The sequence below is a fragment of the Coccinella septempunctata genome, chromosome 9, assembly GCF_907165205.1.
Source record: "Coccinella septempunctata chromosome 9, icCocSept1.1, whole genome shotgun sequence".
NCBI classification, from domain to species: Eukaryota; Metazoa; Arthropoda; class Insecta; order Coleoptera; family Coccinellidae; genus Coccinella; species Coccinella septempunctata.
The window spans coordinates 11,709,204-11,722,680 of record NC_058197.1 but is presented as its reverse complement, the minus strand read 5'-3'; the positions used below and the strand labels follow the sequence as shown (position 1 = coordinate 11,722,680).

The following is a 13,477-nucleotide window of genomic DNA, read 5'->3' as shown; positions in this document are numbered from 1 at the left end:
TCCAATCTTCTGGAGTAATAATTGAAAGTTAGGAACCTATCCAGAAACAATAATTGGAAGGCATACGAGAAATGAGCTTAAAAAAGATTGCGTCTCTGATTCTGGAATTCCCACACTGGGGAACCGAGTTCGCTCTAATTTGGGAAATTGGTATAATAGGGAGGGACCAGGAAGTTTTTCTGTAATTCCAAGTTTGCATCTCTGAGGGGAACTGGTAAAGCATCCATTCTCCATTCGGCTTTTATGGAGAGTTTCATCAGAAATAATTCTTTTTCGATTTTGCTGCGTTTAATTGACCGTTGGATTGAAAGCATCACATAAAATTGGTCAAGTCAGCCTTAGTCAAGTGAAGTAAAAGATGGAGAAGCATTTATGATAATATATACAGGGTGTAATGAATATTTGCGGAAAAATGCAAGGGGTGAATCCTTGTCAAAAAGGTCATCTTTTCGGGAACGTGTTTCTAACAGAAAAATCATCGCACATCCATATGTGACACATATGCTGAAGGAACAACTCTTCTAGTGACAAATCTCGAAATTCCCTTGATCTATGTGAAACCGTTCGGTCTAGACGAATTTTTAAGTAACGCCGTCTTTTAAGGTATTTTTCGAAAATCATCCTTCATTAGATGTATCTCACGAAATAATCATTGTAGATCCAAATGTGATACATAGTCTGCAAGAGAAACTCTGCTAGTAATAAATCTGAGAATTTCATCTATCTCGGCGCTACCGTTCGGTCTTGACGAATTTTTAAGTAACCCCGTCTTTTTAGGGATTTTTCTGAAGTTATCTTTCATTAGATGTATCTCACAAAAAAATTATTGCAGATCTGAATGTGATACATATTCTAAAAGAGCAACTTTTCTAGTGACAAAACTCGGAATTTCATTGATCTATGTGCAACCATTCGGTCTTGGCGAGTTTTTAAGTAACCCTGTCTCTTTAGGGATTTTTCTAAAGTCATCTTTCATCAGATGTATCTCACAAACTAATCATTGTAGAACTAAATGTGACACATATTTTAAAAGAGTAACTCTTCTAGTGCCAATTCTCGAAATTTTATCGACCTATGTGCAACCTTTCGGTCTTGGCGAATTTTTAAGTAACCCCGTCTTTTTGGGTATTTTTCGAAAGTCATCATTCATTAGATGTTTCTCTCAAAAGAATCATTATAGATCTAAATGTGATACATATTCTAAAAGAGCAACTCTTCTAGTGACAAGTCTCGAAATTTCATTGATCCATGTACAACCGTTCGGTCTTGACGAATTTTTAAGTAACCCCGTCTTTATAGGGATTTTTCTAAAGTCATTTTTCATTAGATGTATCTCACAAATTAGTCATTGTTTGTCTAAATGTGATACATATTCTAAAAGAGCAATCCTTCTAGTGATGAAACTCGGAATTTCATTGATCTATGTGCAACCTTTCGGTCTTGACAAATTTTTAAGTAATCCTGTCCTTTTGGGGATTTTTCTAAGGCCATCTTTTATAAGATGTATCTCACAAACGAATCATTGTAGATCTAAATGTGATACATATTCTGAAAGAGCAACTCTTCTATTGACAAATCTCGAAATTTCATCGATTTAGGTGCAACCGTTCGGTCTTGACGAGTTTTTAAGTAACCCTGTCTTTTTTGAGATTTTTCTAAAGCCATCTTTCATCAGATGTATCTCACAAACTAATCATTGTAGATTCAAATGTGATACATATTCTGAAAGAGCAACTCTTCTAGTGACAAATCTCGAAATTTCATCGATATTGGTGCAACCGTTCGGTCTTGACGAATTTTTAAGTAACCCCGTCTTTTTAGGGATTTTTCTGAAGCTGTCTTTCATTAGATGTATCTCACAAACGAATCATTGTAGATCTAAATATGATACACATTTCAAAAGAGCAACTTCTTTAGTGCCAATTCTCGAAATTTCATTGATCTTTGTGCAACCCTTCGGTCTTGAAGAATTTCTAAGTAACCCCGTCTTTTTGGGGATTTTTCGAAAGTAATCTTTCATTAGATGTATCTCATAAATTTATCATTGTATGTCTAAATGTGACACATATTTTGAAAGAACAACTCTTCTAGTGCCAATTCTCGAAATTTCATTGATCCATGTGTAACGGTTCGGTCTTGACAAATTTTTAAGTAACCTCAATTTTTCATGGATTTTTCGAAAGTCATCTTTCATTAGATGTATCTCACAAAAAAATCAATTGTAGATCTAAATGTGATACATATGCTGAAAGAGCAACTCTTCTGGTGACAAATCTCGAAATGTCAAGGTTTTTGTTGATATAAAATGAATGGGTATCTCTTTATAACTGTAATATTTGCTATATATTTGAAAGAAAACTTCTTTGCAACTCATTCATATATGAAGAGGGAAATAGAAGTTTTCGATATTCGAAAAATTACTTCTCTCAAGTTCTCCAAGAGGGTGGCCATGGCCCTTTCATTACAGAGGGATGACTAGGAAAACGATGAGAACGAACAACGAGTTTTGACAAAACGAGTATTATCACTATTGGGTGGTAGGTAAAAGGATACGATTCACCTCTTTCCATTCTCTTTGCTAATTGAATAACAATTTTCAATTCACCAAGACGGTTTTTTATGTTTTTGATCAATTAGGATAACTGAAAACTTGAACTTCAGTAAACGGACTCGGCATCCAATTATTCAGGATAAAAGAGCCTTGATTTTCAAGTGGTACTCTGTAGTTATTATTCATCTCCAAACCATTTTACGATGAGTTCTAATTGGGAGAAAAAAGGGGAAGATGTGAAAATATTTCGTGACTGTTTCATCGTTAGGGTGACATCAAAGACTTCATTTCCTTCTGTCCCTTCAAAGCCACACCACCCGATCCGCAACCTAAATGGATAAAACACACATTCCCTCGCGGCTTATGAAATGAAAACCCTCAATTTTGTTCTTTCAAGAGCCTCCATCAATCATGCTCTCTGCGGAAGAAAAGCAACTCCTCCCGGCTGAGGAGACATCAATTTCACATACATTATCCCTAGAAGCGCCCTCAGAGCACTAAACATCATTTATTCCGTTCAAAAATCCATCCCGCTCACGATGTTTGAGCCTCCGTAATAGAGCGACAGACTCAATCGCTAGGGGTACATCGGATTAGAGAGGAACAGAGATGTATCTATCTCTATGGAAACCGCCCTGGGCGCCGTATGGTCTGTCGCGCCCCATTCCGGACGTGTTTAAACTAACATTCGTTTTTACGAGGATGTCGTCGAGCAGCTATACGGGGAAGATTTTAATTACGAAAGTTTGGAATTCCAGTAACATGGTTATAGAAATACGTTTCTGTTCTTAGTAACTACATTGGTAGGTACATTGTACGAGAGGTGAGGTCCGTAGGAACGCCCTAGAATCCTAGATGCTGGACTTTCCTATGGACCTTTGTCCCAATTTGATGATATTGGGAATTCAGGAGGTGAATTCATTGGAATTTTCAGATTGTTTGAATGCTGTTATCTACCTACGCTGTTCTGGGGAGGCATATGTCCTTCAGAAGGGTACGACTGAAGGGTAGGAGTGAAAATGAAATCAATCCAAATCGTCATTTCAATATTCGTGAGAATACTTCATAACTTCATTTATATTGGCTCTTTAATTCCCAGAGGTATTATTGGTTTTCTGTATTTTAGAAGTCTTGTCTACTTTTGATGGTCAAAAATCCATTTATTCCAGAACAAAATAAATGAACAGATATTGCAAAAGTATTCCCTGGCTACTATTTCTCATCTCAAAAAATGCCTCATTTTCAAGGTTCCAAGTCTCTAACTTCTGCTTTCTTTCAGCCATTTCCCTCTATTCCATCACAACAATTGTCCATTGTAGAATTCCTCTCACATAATGCATTCGAATGGTGTCGATTCCACTGGAGTCAGAACTTCAAGGGGCTCGATAAGACGTGTAAGCGGAAAGGAAAAATGTCACAAATAACCTCTTCGATCCACAAAGGGATTGTTTATACAGCGGAGATCTGCTCTAAGTGGCCGAGACAACCCAGAATTGCTGTTGCAACACGAAACGAAGATTATAGCGGAGGCACGATGGGGAATATTGGAAGTTACTGGTTTTAGTTGACAAATTGTTGATATAGTCGTTGTTTGATTTGTCCTAAAACAACTTCTCGCCATTTGGTCGTTGCAGTTTGCCCCCTTCTCCCTCGGTTTGTCGTGATTTTAATACATTATGTCGAGTAGGTCACGGAAATTCCTTCTGATGTTGAGGTGGAATTATCATTCATACACACGCTCAGTTTGTCATTCAAAGATTATGGAGTAGAAAGATAGTAAATACCTTCATATCTCTGGTATTAAAAGCGACTACATTTTGGCCTGTGTTTGCCACATTTGACAATGAGATGGCGCTGAAAACGTACTGTCAAAAACAGTTTTCTGTTTTATATATAGAAGGGTGCGAAATTCTAATTCTAATCGTTGTATTGACTATCAATATTAACTTTGTTGAGACCAGAAAACATCCTGAGCGACAAAACAAAAGTATGGTTTTGTTTTGTGATCATAATATTAGTTTTATCTGAACATTGTTGGGTATCAATTGATCTCAATGGAATACGCTGTCGGATGTGTTATATTTTTATTTGCAATTCAAAAAAAAATTACAGAAATTTAAAATGATGGACCACAAATAGAGCTTTGAAAAGGACGCAAAAGTATATGGTGTAATTTCTGTGCAATACATTGTTTTGATTTGATAACCTCAGTTGAATTTGTTTTATATAAAAAATTAATATAAACCAATATTGAATATACCATCATAGCATACAAGTTTCAGTTCCTTACATATTAGTTTTCAGAACCACAATTGAAAAAACCTCATAGAGGTGTATACGATAGCTGTATGTTATCCCGTCAGTATAGTTTATTTATGCGTTTTTTACGATTCCTTTATGATATGGTCTCTTTATGACGCAATATACAAATTGATGAATTAATGAACGAATCACTCACAGCAGGTTTCATAAAACTTTGACTGTCCAATAAACAATTTGACAGCCACTCGATTCCCAAAACGAAATCAATAAAACCTTTGCATTTCTGAATATAAACTGAGACCTTCATGCAAGGGATGCTTCCTGCATACAAAAATTTACGTGGATGCACAGTTCTCAATTGACTTGCAGGAAAATGTTAACTCCACATGGTGTATTCAGTAGCGTTGCTCAATTTATTGTTTTTATATTAGGCCCTTAAAATTTCATCCACTTTGGGCACTGAAATTAAAAATCAATGAATGACCGAGTTACATGTTACGAGTTGTAATACTTATGAAGGTGGATGCGTTTCCTTTCTATAAAATTGAACAGACATTGCTCGAATATTGTTGCAGAATGCGAATTCTGCCCCAAAAGTTCAATTTGTTTGTTCCAACAGTTGAGCAGAACACATAATTGAACCCAGAAGTTAATTTCATCGTTATACATGTTCAGTACATTTGCATTTCCATCATTCGGATGGGATTTAAGTCCGCTGCGATTCGATTGTTATTTTGTATCAAAAGCGCATGGAGGGAATTTGTTCGACATTATAAATACGAAGTACTGAAAGTCTATCAAATCAGAACTACGAACTACGAATGTATGGCAGACTAACAGCCACGTAATTATTGACTTGTTTAACATTTCCGTGTTTCAGTAGTGGAAATGCGAACAAATTGTTGGAACTGATTAGGTTTCATTAAAAAAACGTCCCGTTATTGTAGGCTAGAAGCAAATTACGGGAATATAGGACTATCTGTATTATGTAGATGGTGGCTACTAGACACATAACATGAAAGACAGAATAATGTGTTATGTTTTAGGGTTGTGTTATGCATATTTATTTCACTTAGGAAGAAAATAAATTAATTCCGTGGATCTTTCAAACAGAGTTGCAGATTTCGCAGATATTTTTTATTTTCGAATATCAATTTACTCGAAAATTGAGCATTATACTGAATGAGTAATATTCAAAATGGTCAAATATTGCTTGGTCTTCAGTTGTGGATGTTAGGTTGCCTATCTCGAGTTCACCAGGCGTTTTCGTCCCGAATGCTGGCAACACCCTGCGGGCAGAAAATAAATTCTTCGGCTGTTATTCACAAAAAATAACTTCATCATCGTTCTCTCCGAAAGGTTTTTGAAAAGCGAAGAAATCCTCTGATATAGTGCCGCAGTTATCGCACATTTGTCGTCTATATTACTGTGAAAGTACACCATGGTGATATTGAGCAATTTTAAGACTGCCTTGTGCTTTCTCTATCAACCAGGTGATAGCTTGTGCAGAAGAAAGGTTAAGTCACTGTTTTTTTTCCCTTTGGAACCCCTTTCTACTACCAGACCAGTGGAGATTTGCCTAGATTTCTTCTTCAGCCTGTTGAAGTATGTAATTGCATTTTCACGTGTTCAGTTGCTCAATATCCACAACAATAATCATCAGAAGTTGGTCGCAAAACCTTTGCGAAATTTTAAAAGAAGCCATAGTATCTGACAGTTTCCCATATTGGTAACACGATTTCCTCACAGTCGAACTAGCGGAAATGCCTCAAACCGTCATGTTTCCGCAACAATTATGTAAATCCGAAACCCCATTAGGTTCCTTGGGGGTGAGAGCAGGTAAACAGAATTCAATATGTTCAAGAATTCCTCGTGCTACCCCTAATGGGGTTTTAAGGGTGAATAGGGTCGATTTATTATGAATCGATGTTCATCAGAATCTGTACCTACCCTTAGCTGAATTGTGTGCCCGATCTGACTGATGTTCCAAATTAATGTGGGGCTAGATACTGAGCAGACGGCTTATGGTGCGGAATTTTAATGATGAAGTTTGGTTATGGAGGGGGGATGGTAGATGAAAATTCTAACGCCAATTTGAATGGAAATTTCATTAAAAACATGTGTTCTAAGCCTTCGGAATAAAATTGGATACCTCAAATCCATCATCTCGACAATGGTGGAGAAACATTAATTCAGGATCTTTCCAGTGAGCTTCTTAAAATACAACATATATAATTGATTTAGTGCTGTGCCTAAGGTGGTGTAAGGACATAGTACCTAACAAAGCTTACACAGAACACAACTGGTCCTCCGAACTCGTACAAGCTCACAGAGTTTCTGAGGGGTACTTAGGTATCTGCGGAGAATCAGGATAATATGATGATGATTCCAAGGTTTTTGTAAAAGAAGAAACCTGTTTTAAGCCTGCAGACACCGCCAAGCAGAATCTTCACTTTGTTCAGTTCTGTTCTAGTTGCCGCTGTAAAGCTGTCTTGATTGGTGTTGCCATTTAAGGCAGATAAACCGTATGTAGACTCCTAATATAATACATCACTAAATTGCCAAATTGTTTTTTCATTTCTCTTAAGGATTATTACATCTAGGTTTGCAAATTATCTAGTTCAATTTTTGAGCAGTACTTTCTAGCTGAATTATATTCTTTCACTTCACAAGGTGCAGATCTGAATTTCATTTGAGCTAAGTCATCGTCAGAAAAACCAACCATCCATTTTACCTCTGATAAAATAACCGATACGATATAACCACTAGTTCATTACTGAATCCGATGATGTCAAAACTCATTTCTCCAGGATTGATAACACCTAAAATCAAATTTCCGCACATAACAGAGTAACGAACTGTTAAACCTATCGGCTGTCGTTGTGCGTGTCATCAGTGCTGCCAACATAATCGCTTTCCCGAAACACGACGACACGTGTGGCCAAACTGCCAGTCCCGTACGGATTTGCGATGCTGGGAAAAAGTTCAAAAAAGCCGGAGTACATTTCCGTAATAATAATTCCTGGAATGGAATTTCCCTTCATCGCAACAACGAATGTCGGTGGATGTTGAGGAATTGCCCTACACGCTTTCATTTGGAAGTTGTTTGCGTAGAGGGGCTTTCGTAACAAGTGTTTTTTTGTTGTGTGTAAACTGGCGCAATGTTTGTTTGGCGAAACATTTATCTATTGTCCACGTAGTTTCCAGATGTTAAGGGTTTGAATTTAATGCTCGTTCGTGGAAAAAATGAGGGGAGTTTCTGAATTGATGCGAAGGATTACAAGGGAAGAATTTGAAGCCGAAACTGCAAAAAGTCCACTATAATATTTCTCTTTTTACTTCTGGGAAGAAATCCCTTCAGAAAAAAATTTTGTGCCTTTACCTCAGTCAATTTTTGTACATCAATATTTCATAGCAACCAATCAGGACCGGACTGAATGAGGCCATATTTCATTCCAAACCCAATAAAATACCCTGTCTCTCATTTTTGCTATTGCCATTGAGAATTTTTCAAATCCAATTCAGTGGCATTTTTCTAAAGAATGTGTTTAACCGAGGAATAATAATTTATCAACCATAAGCCACAGATGGAAAAACACTATGATATATAACACTGTCAACAGTGTTATTTTTTCTCACCTTTTTTTCAGTTTTATTGAGTGTCTAGAACTCTGACGAACACGAAAGTACGAGACATTGCTAAGAGATTCAGATTTGTGGATAGCATTTTATATATTCAGTCTAATTTCTCGGTTGAAGGAACTCAAAGAACAAAACCAACTTCCTCAACAACGTTTCAGCGGACTTTTGCTTCCTTCAGGCTTTAGAAGTTTTTTCAGGCAGACAAAATTGTCTGCAGTAATTTCGTATGATGACGTTAAAAAAGGAAAGTCGTGCCTGAAATACAAACAGAAACTGATCTTATGGACTGTGCAGCTTTTGTTTCTATTTCGAGCACGACTCTTGTCTGGATGAAGCCTATGATGTGTAAATTTTAATTCACTTTTTTCGCCGACCTGAACAAAAAATGGCATTTTACGTAATAATTTCCGAACAAAAAGTCCACTATCTTTGAAAGCGAGTACTTTTCATCCTGATTCACTTTTCGTACTGATTTACTTTTCGTCCCGCTCTTCGTCACTAAGCAATATATTAGATCACGGGGTGGTTGAATCAATTTTGTAACTACAGAATTTGATGAAAACATAAGTGAATGTGACAATAACTGTCATTTGATTTTGTCAAATTAATTCTTTACGAAATCAGCTAGATTTTACCAGTTAATTGGGTACGTCATCGGAATATTAGTGTTCAGTATAATCAAGAATGGATAGTGATAGTAATAGCAATATGGATATCAGTAACACTTGACCAAACCTCAGGGAATTGACAATTACGGACACCTGGATGAGGCGATCAAATGGGTAACTTCTTACTTTCATAAAAGTATGTGGGGTCGACAAAAAAATGTAATATACACATCGGCAAATACTGTTTATATTGTCTCGCCTGCTTGATATCCTCGGCTACGCCTCCGCTATCAATTTGCAGGCTCGATTGTAATAGACAGATTTTCGTCCTTGGTACCTACATAAATAACTATTTCAACGTTATCATTCGATATGAATGTAGATAATTTTGTCTGCATGTAAATATATCTAAAGCCTGAGGAAGGCTGCAAAATTTGCAGAGGAAGTTGGTCTTCTTCTTTAGGTTCCTTTAACCTTTAACCAAGAAATTAGACTCAATATATCATCACAGTGGAACAAAAATATTCATTGCATAGAACTGCAAACAGTTTCAAGAGCAGCACTGAATCGAAAAAAAATATTACTCTGATAAAAATCTTCCTGGAGTGTAACATTCCAAAACGTTCCTTGGAAACTTTAACACTGCGAGATCATAGCAAAAATCTGCTAGACCTCCTAACCGAATTCTTACTGGGAATTGTCACCTCAAAGACCTAATAATGAGTCTATCAGAACCTGGCGAGTGCAGATTCTGTGAAGAGAATGATGACATTCCAGGCGACCTGGTGGTGCTTTGGACGAGAAATTTGCAGGAGCGAGGAACCTTCTTGAAGTCATACCAGAGACTGTAGCTCATTAGAACTGTGCCTATGAGAGGCACAATAGCTCTTAAGATTACAGTGTAATGCAACCCTCTACAAAATCTACGATCTACCCCAGCTTCTTGTTCCCAAGAAAGTTGCTTATTACTAAAACAAATCCATTCAGTCTCCCAATTCGACCTCATTGGTTGATTTGAATTTTTCGAGATGAAATAAACATTTCTAGCGAACAATATGAAGTACCCATGGCTTCTCTTGATTACACAATTTCACAATCCATTTTTTTCTTCATTGAAGAGATCATAGTATTCGTTCATTTTAAGATAAATCGCATACAATTTCACTGAACAAAACTCAATTCCTCCCAACCCTAAATGCGCTAAGCGAGATCGATGATTTCTCAATTCCTCTCGATTCACATCAACTCGAACGTTCTTACACCCTTCAATCTCGCTCGAACAAAAACCGCCCAGCGCTGTTTTCCAGAAATTGAAAACCTCCTCAATTTCACGAAAAGACCCTTCGTCCCCCTCTTGCCCAATACCTGAAAGTGGAAATCGCCCTCTGGACTTGTCTTCCAATCAACCAAATTGAAAGAAACACGTTCTCAATTTTCCCGTGGTGCGTGGATTGCGGCGCTTTTCCGTTTTTCCATAAATTACGGAGGCCCGTTATTATCCCTTGTCCCCCCTCACTCCTCCGCCCTCTTAACTCGGCCCGCAACGTGTCCCTGGACGTCCTACCCCCCTCGGTCTCCGACCCCTCTGGAGTGTTTTAGGTTTATTAATTAACATCGAGAGTGGGATCAGGGAGGGCTGAGTGAATTGAATTGGTGCCAGGAAATGTCCCATCTATCGGATAATCTCGATAATCGGGCTAGAATATTTTGGGCAAAGTTTGGTGGTTAGTTAAATTTGGAGGAAAAAAAATCACCTGTGGGAGCTTCTCAGATCTTAGCTGAAAAGTTTAGTTCTCAGCCATTTCTTTAGGTTTTTCCAGATATATAGTAATATTTCCTACGAAAAATTATTAAGGGTGTGGGAGCTTGACGAATCTTGAATGATTAAATATCGAGATACTGAGGTTCAAACTATAGGACAAAAACAGGATGCAGGTTCGAAAGAGAACCATGGGTTCACACGCCATGAAAGATGTATGAACGCGCAATATTTCTCACCGGATTCTTCTAGTTTACAAGACTAGGAATACTGCTCTGATATGAGAAGCACAAAGTTTCGAATGCAGAAGTCTTGCAACGCGCGAGTTGTATAACAAGTAACGAGGGCCCGACTCAGATGGAGCGGCCACATTCTGAGGATGCAAGACACAAGAGTCCCCAAAATAACTCTGTATGGCGAATTCACAGAGGGGGCCCGGAAACCACGGGGCCAGTATAAGCGGTTTAAGGATACACTCCCTACAATCAGTTAATGCCAATCATAACTGGAAACAACTAGCGTTAGACAGGTCACAGTGGAGGTCTTTGGTAAAGAGGGTTCTAAAGGAGATCATCCCTTGATCGTGGATATTATCTGTAATAGATTTTTGGTCAGTAGTTATGTTGAATTTCCTCGTAGTATTCTACTCGAATTCGATTACTTTTCAGGTGCGCTTTATTCATTTGGACTCTTTTTGACAGCTTTAAATGTATGGTAGTTTGAAACTGTTTCTCTGTAATCTCTTCACCTTTCCCTTCATCCCTGACCTGATGTCTTTCTAAAGTTGTCTCTTCTCGTCTGGTTGGGCGAACAAGTTCTCTGCTTTCATGGAATTGCAAAGACCTTAACTAAATAGGGTCTTCTTTGCAATTCCATAAAATCACTGAGCTTGTTCGCCCATTCATACGAGAAGAGACTACTTCAAAAAGACTGCTTTTAGGAAGAATTAGGTTTGGTTAACTAACCAAACCTAATCTTTTCTCTCAACGTTAAGTTCGGTGAGTAAAGACACAGTTAGTCGGTAAGTACAATATAGTTAAGGAATCTTTTTTTTCATCGAGATCAGTTATTCTTATCTTTTATGGTGGGTTGAGTAAAATGAATATAGTAATGTTTCTTGAGAGTAAAACTGGTTGTACATTGTAGTAGTGAGGTCTATCCTTGCCTACGCATCTTTGGTGTGGTGGACTTCTTGGGGGAAGAACTGTAACCGCACCATTATGTCTAGATGTCAGACAGGCGCTCTGAGATCCATCCCTACGGCAGACATGGAATGTTTGCTGGGATTACCTCTTAAACACCTACAGACGTCGTTATGAAGACAGCTCTTAAGGTTTGAGAACATGGACAATGACGTTATAGTGGACTGTTTAGAGGCCACGCGAGGGTTCTCAAGATGGTGGAGCATGCCATCGCATCCCTTCTCCATAGAGGGCACCGCGCGGGTACCAGCTTCTACTTCGCCGAACCCTACAGGGTAATTGTTCCTGACAGAGACCTATGATCTACACCAAACAGGCTTCTCCGGCCTGAAGGTCCCACTTGGTTCACCGATGGCTCTGTGATGCCTACAGGGACTAGATTGGGTATTGTAGGACCTCATTTTAACCTGTCCATCCCCCAGGGGAAGGATTGTTCCATAGTGCAAGCTGAACTGTATGCTGTTTTGACCTGCACACTGGAGAATATCCGCAGAGGGTACTCCGGTAAACACATCTATATTTGTTGTGAAAATTAGAGAACTATGAAATCCCTTTCTGATTAATGGGTTAACTGACACTTAGTAGAGGAGCGCTGGGAGGCTCTGCGAGAGCTGGGCTCTGGCAACATTGTGAAAAATATCTGGTGTCCGGCACACGCTGGACTTTTTGGAAACGATAAGGCAGACATACATGCTAAACGGGGAGCCTGCTCAACTTTTGTTGGTCCTGGACCGTCACTGCCCATCTGTCACACATCTGTCAAGAACTTCCTTCAATAGATGGATTGACAGGAAACGTTCCTCTGAATGGAGCACGGGAAGTGGCTCAGACAGTCGAGGCTTCTCATTGAGAGACCGTTCCCCAAGCCTGAGGTAAAAAACTCCTGTCTCTTGAGAGCAAACAGCTGAGTCTGGTGACTAGAGCAACGACAGGCCATCTGTTTAACAAACACTTGAATACAATAGGGCTGACCGGCTAATCCCTTTGCCGCTGGTGGAGGAGCACTGATGAAACTATTCATCTTCAGCAACCTTGAAGAGTTAAGGATGACACACCTAAGAAACACAACACCCACGATTCCTATAGTGAGAGGGACTCCTCCCCAACGACTTGTGGCATTTTTGGCAGCGTGTCTCAGGGTTTGAGTCTTTTCAACTACAAGCGGAAGAACAATGGGTCACTAGACCTCAGTTACATATTAAATGGGTTGCTTGAAATTATATTAATGAAAACAGGGTTCCAATTACTCGTTATCGCTAACAACCAAGATGTCCCTGAACCCTATCCAGAACTAGTAATTTCTTGGTCGTGCTTGATATTTTCCACCCCTAAAATAATAGTTTGCGCTGCAGAACCAAACCTTGGAGATGAATCCGCGCATTAGGAACGTCATTACAGAACCTATCGTTAAGTACGACAAAAATTCTGAACCAACCTCCGGGAAATTTCCAGA

General features: G+C 38.6%; 1 protein-coding gene across 2 annotated transcripts in view; it reads right to left on the bottom strand.

Annotated features, from left to right (window-relative positions):
• The window catches only part of LOC123320795 (cyclic nucleotide-gated cation channel beta-1-like), a 119,951-nt gene that overhangs the window by 79,259 nt on the left and 27,215 nt on the right, over positions 1 to 13,477 (bottom strand). The gene's annotated exons all lie outside the window — the stretch shown is intronic.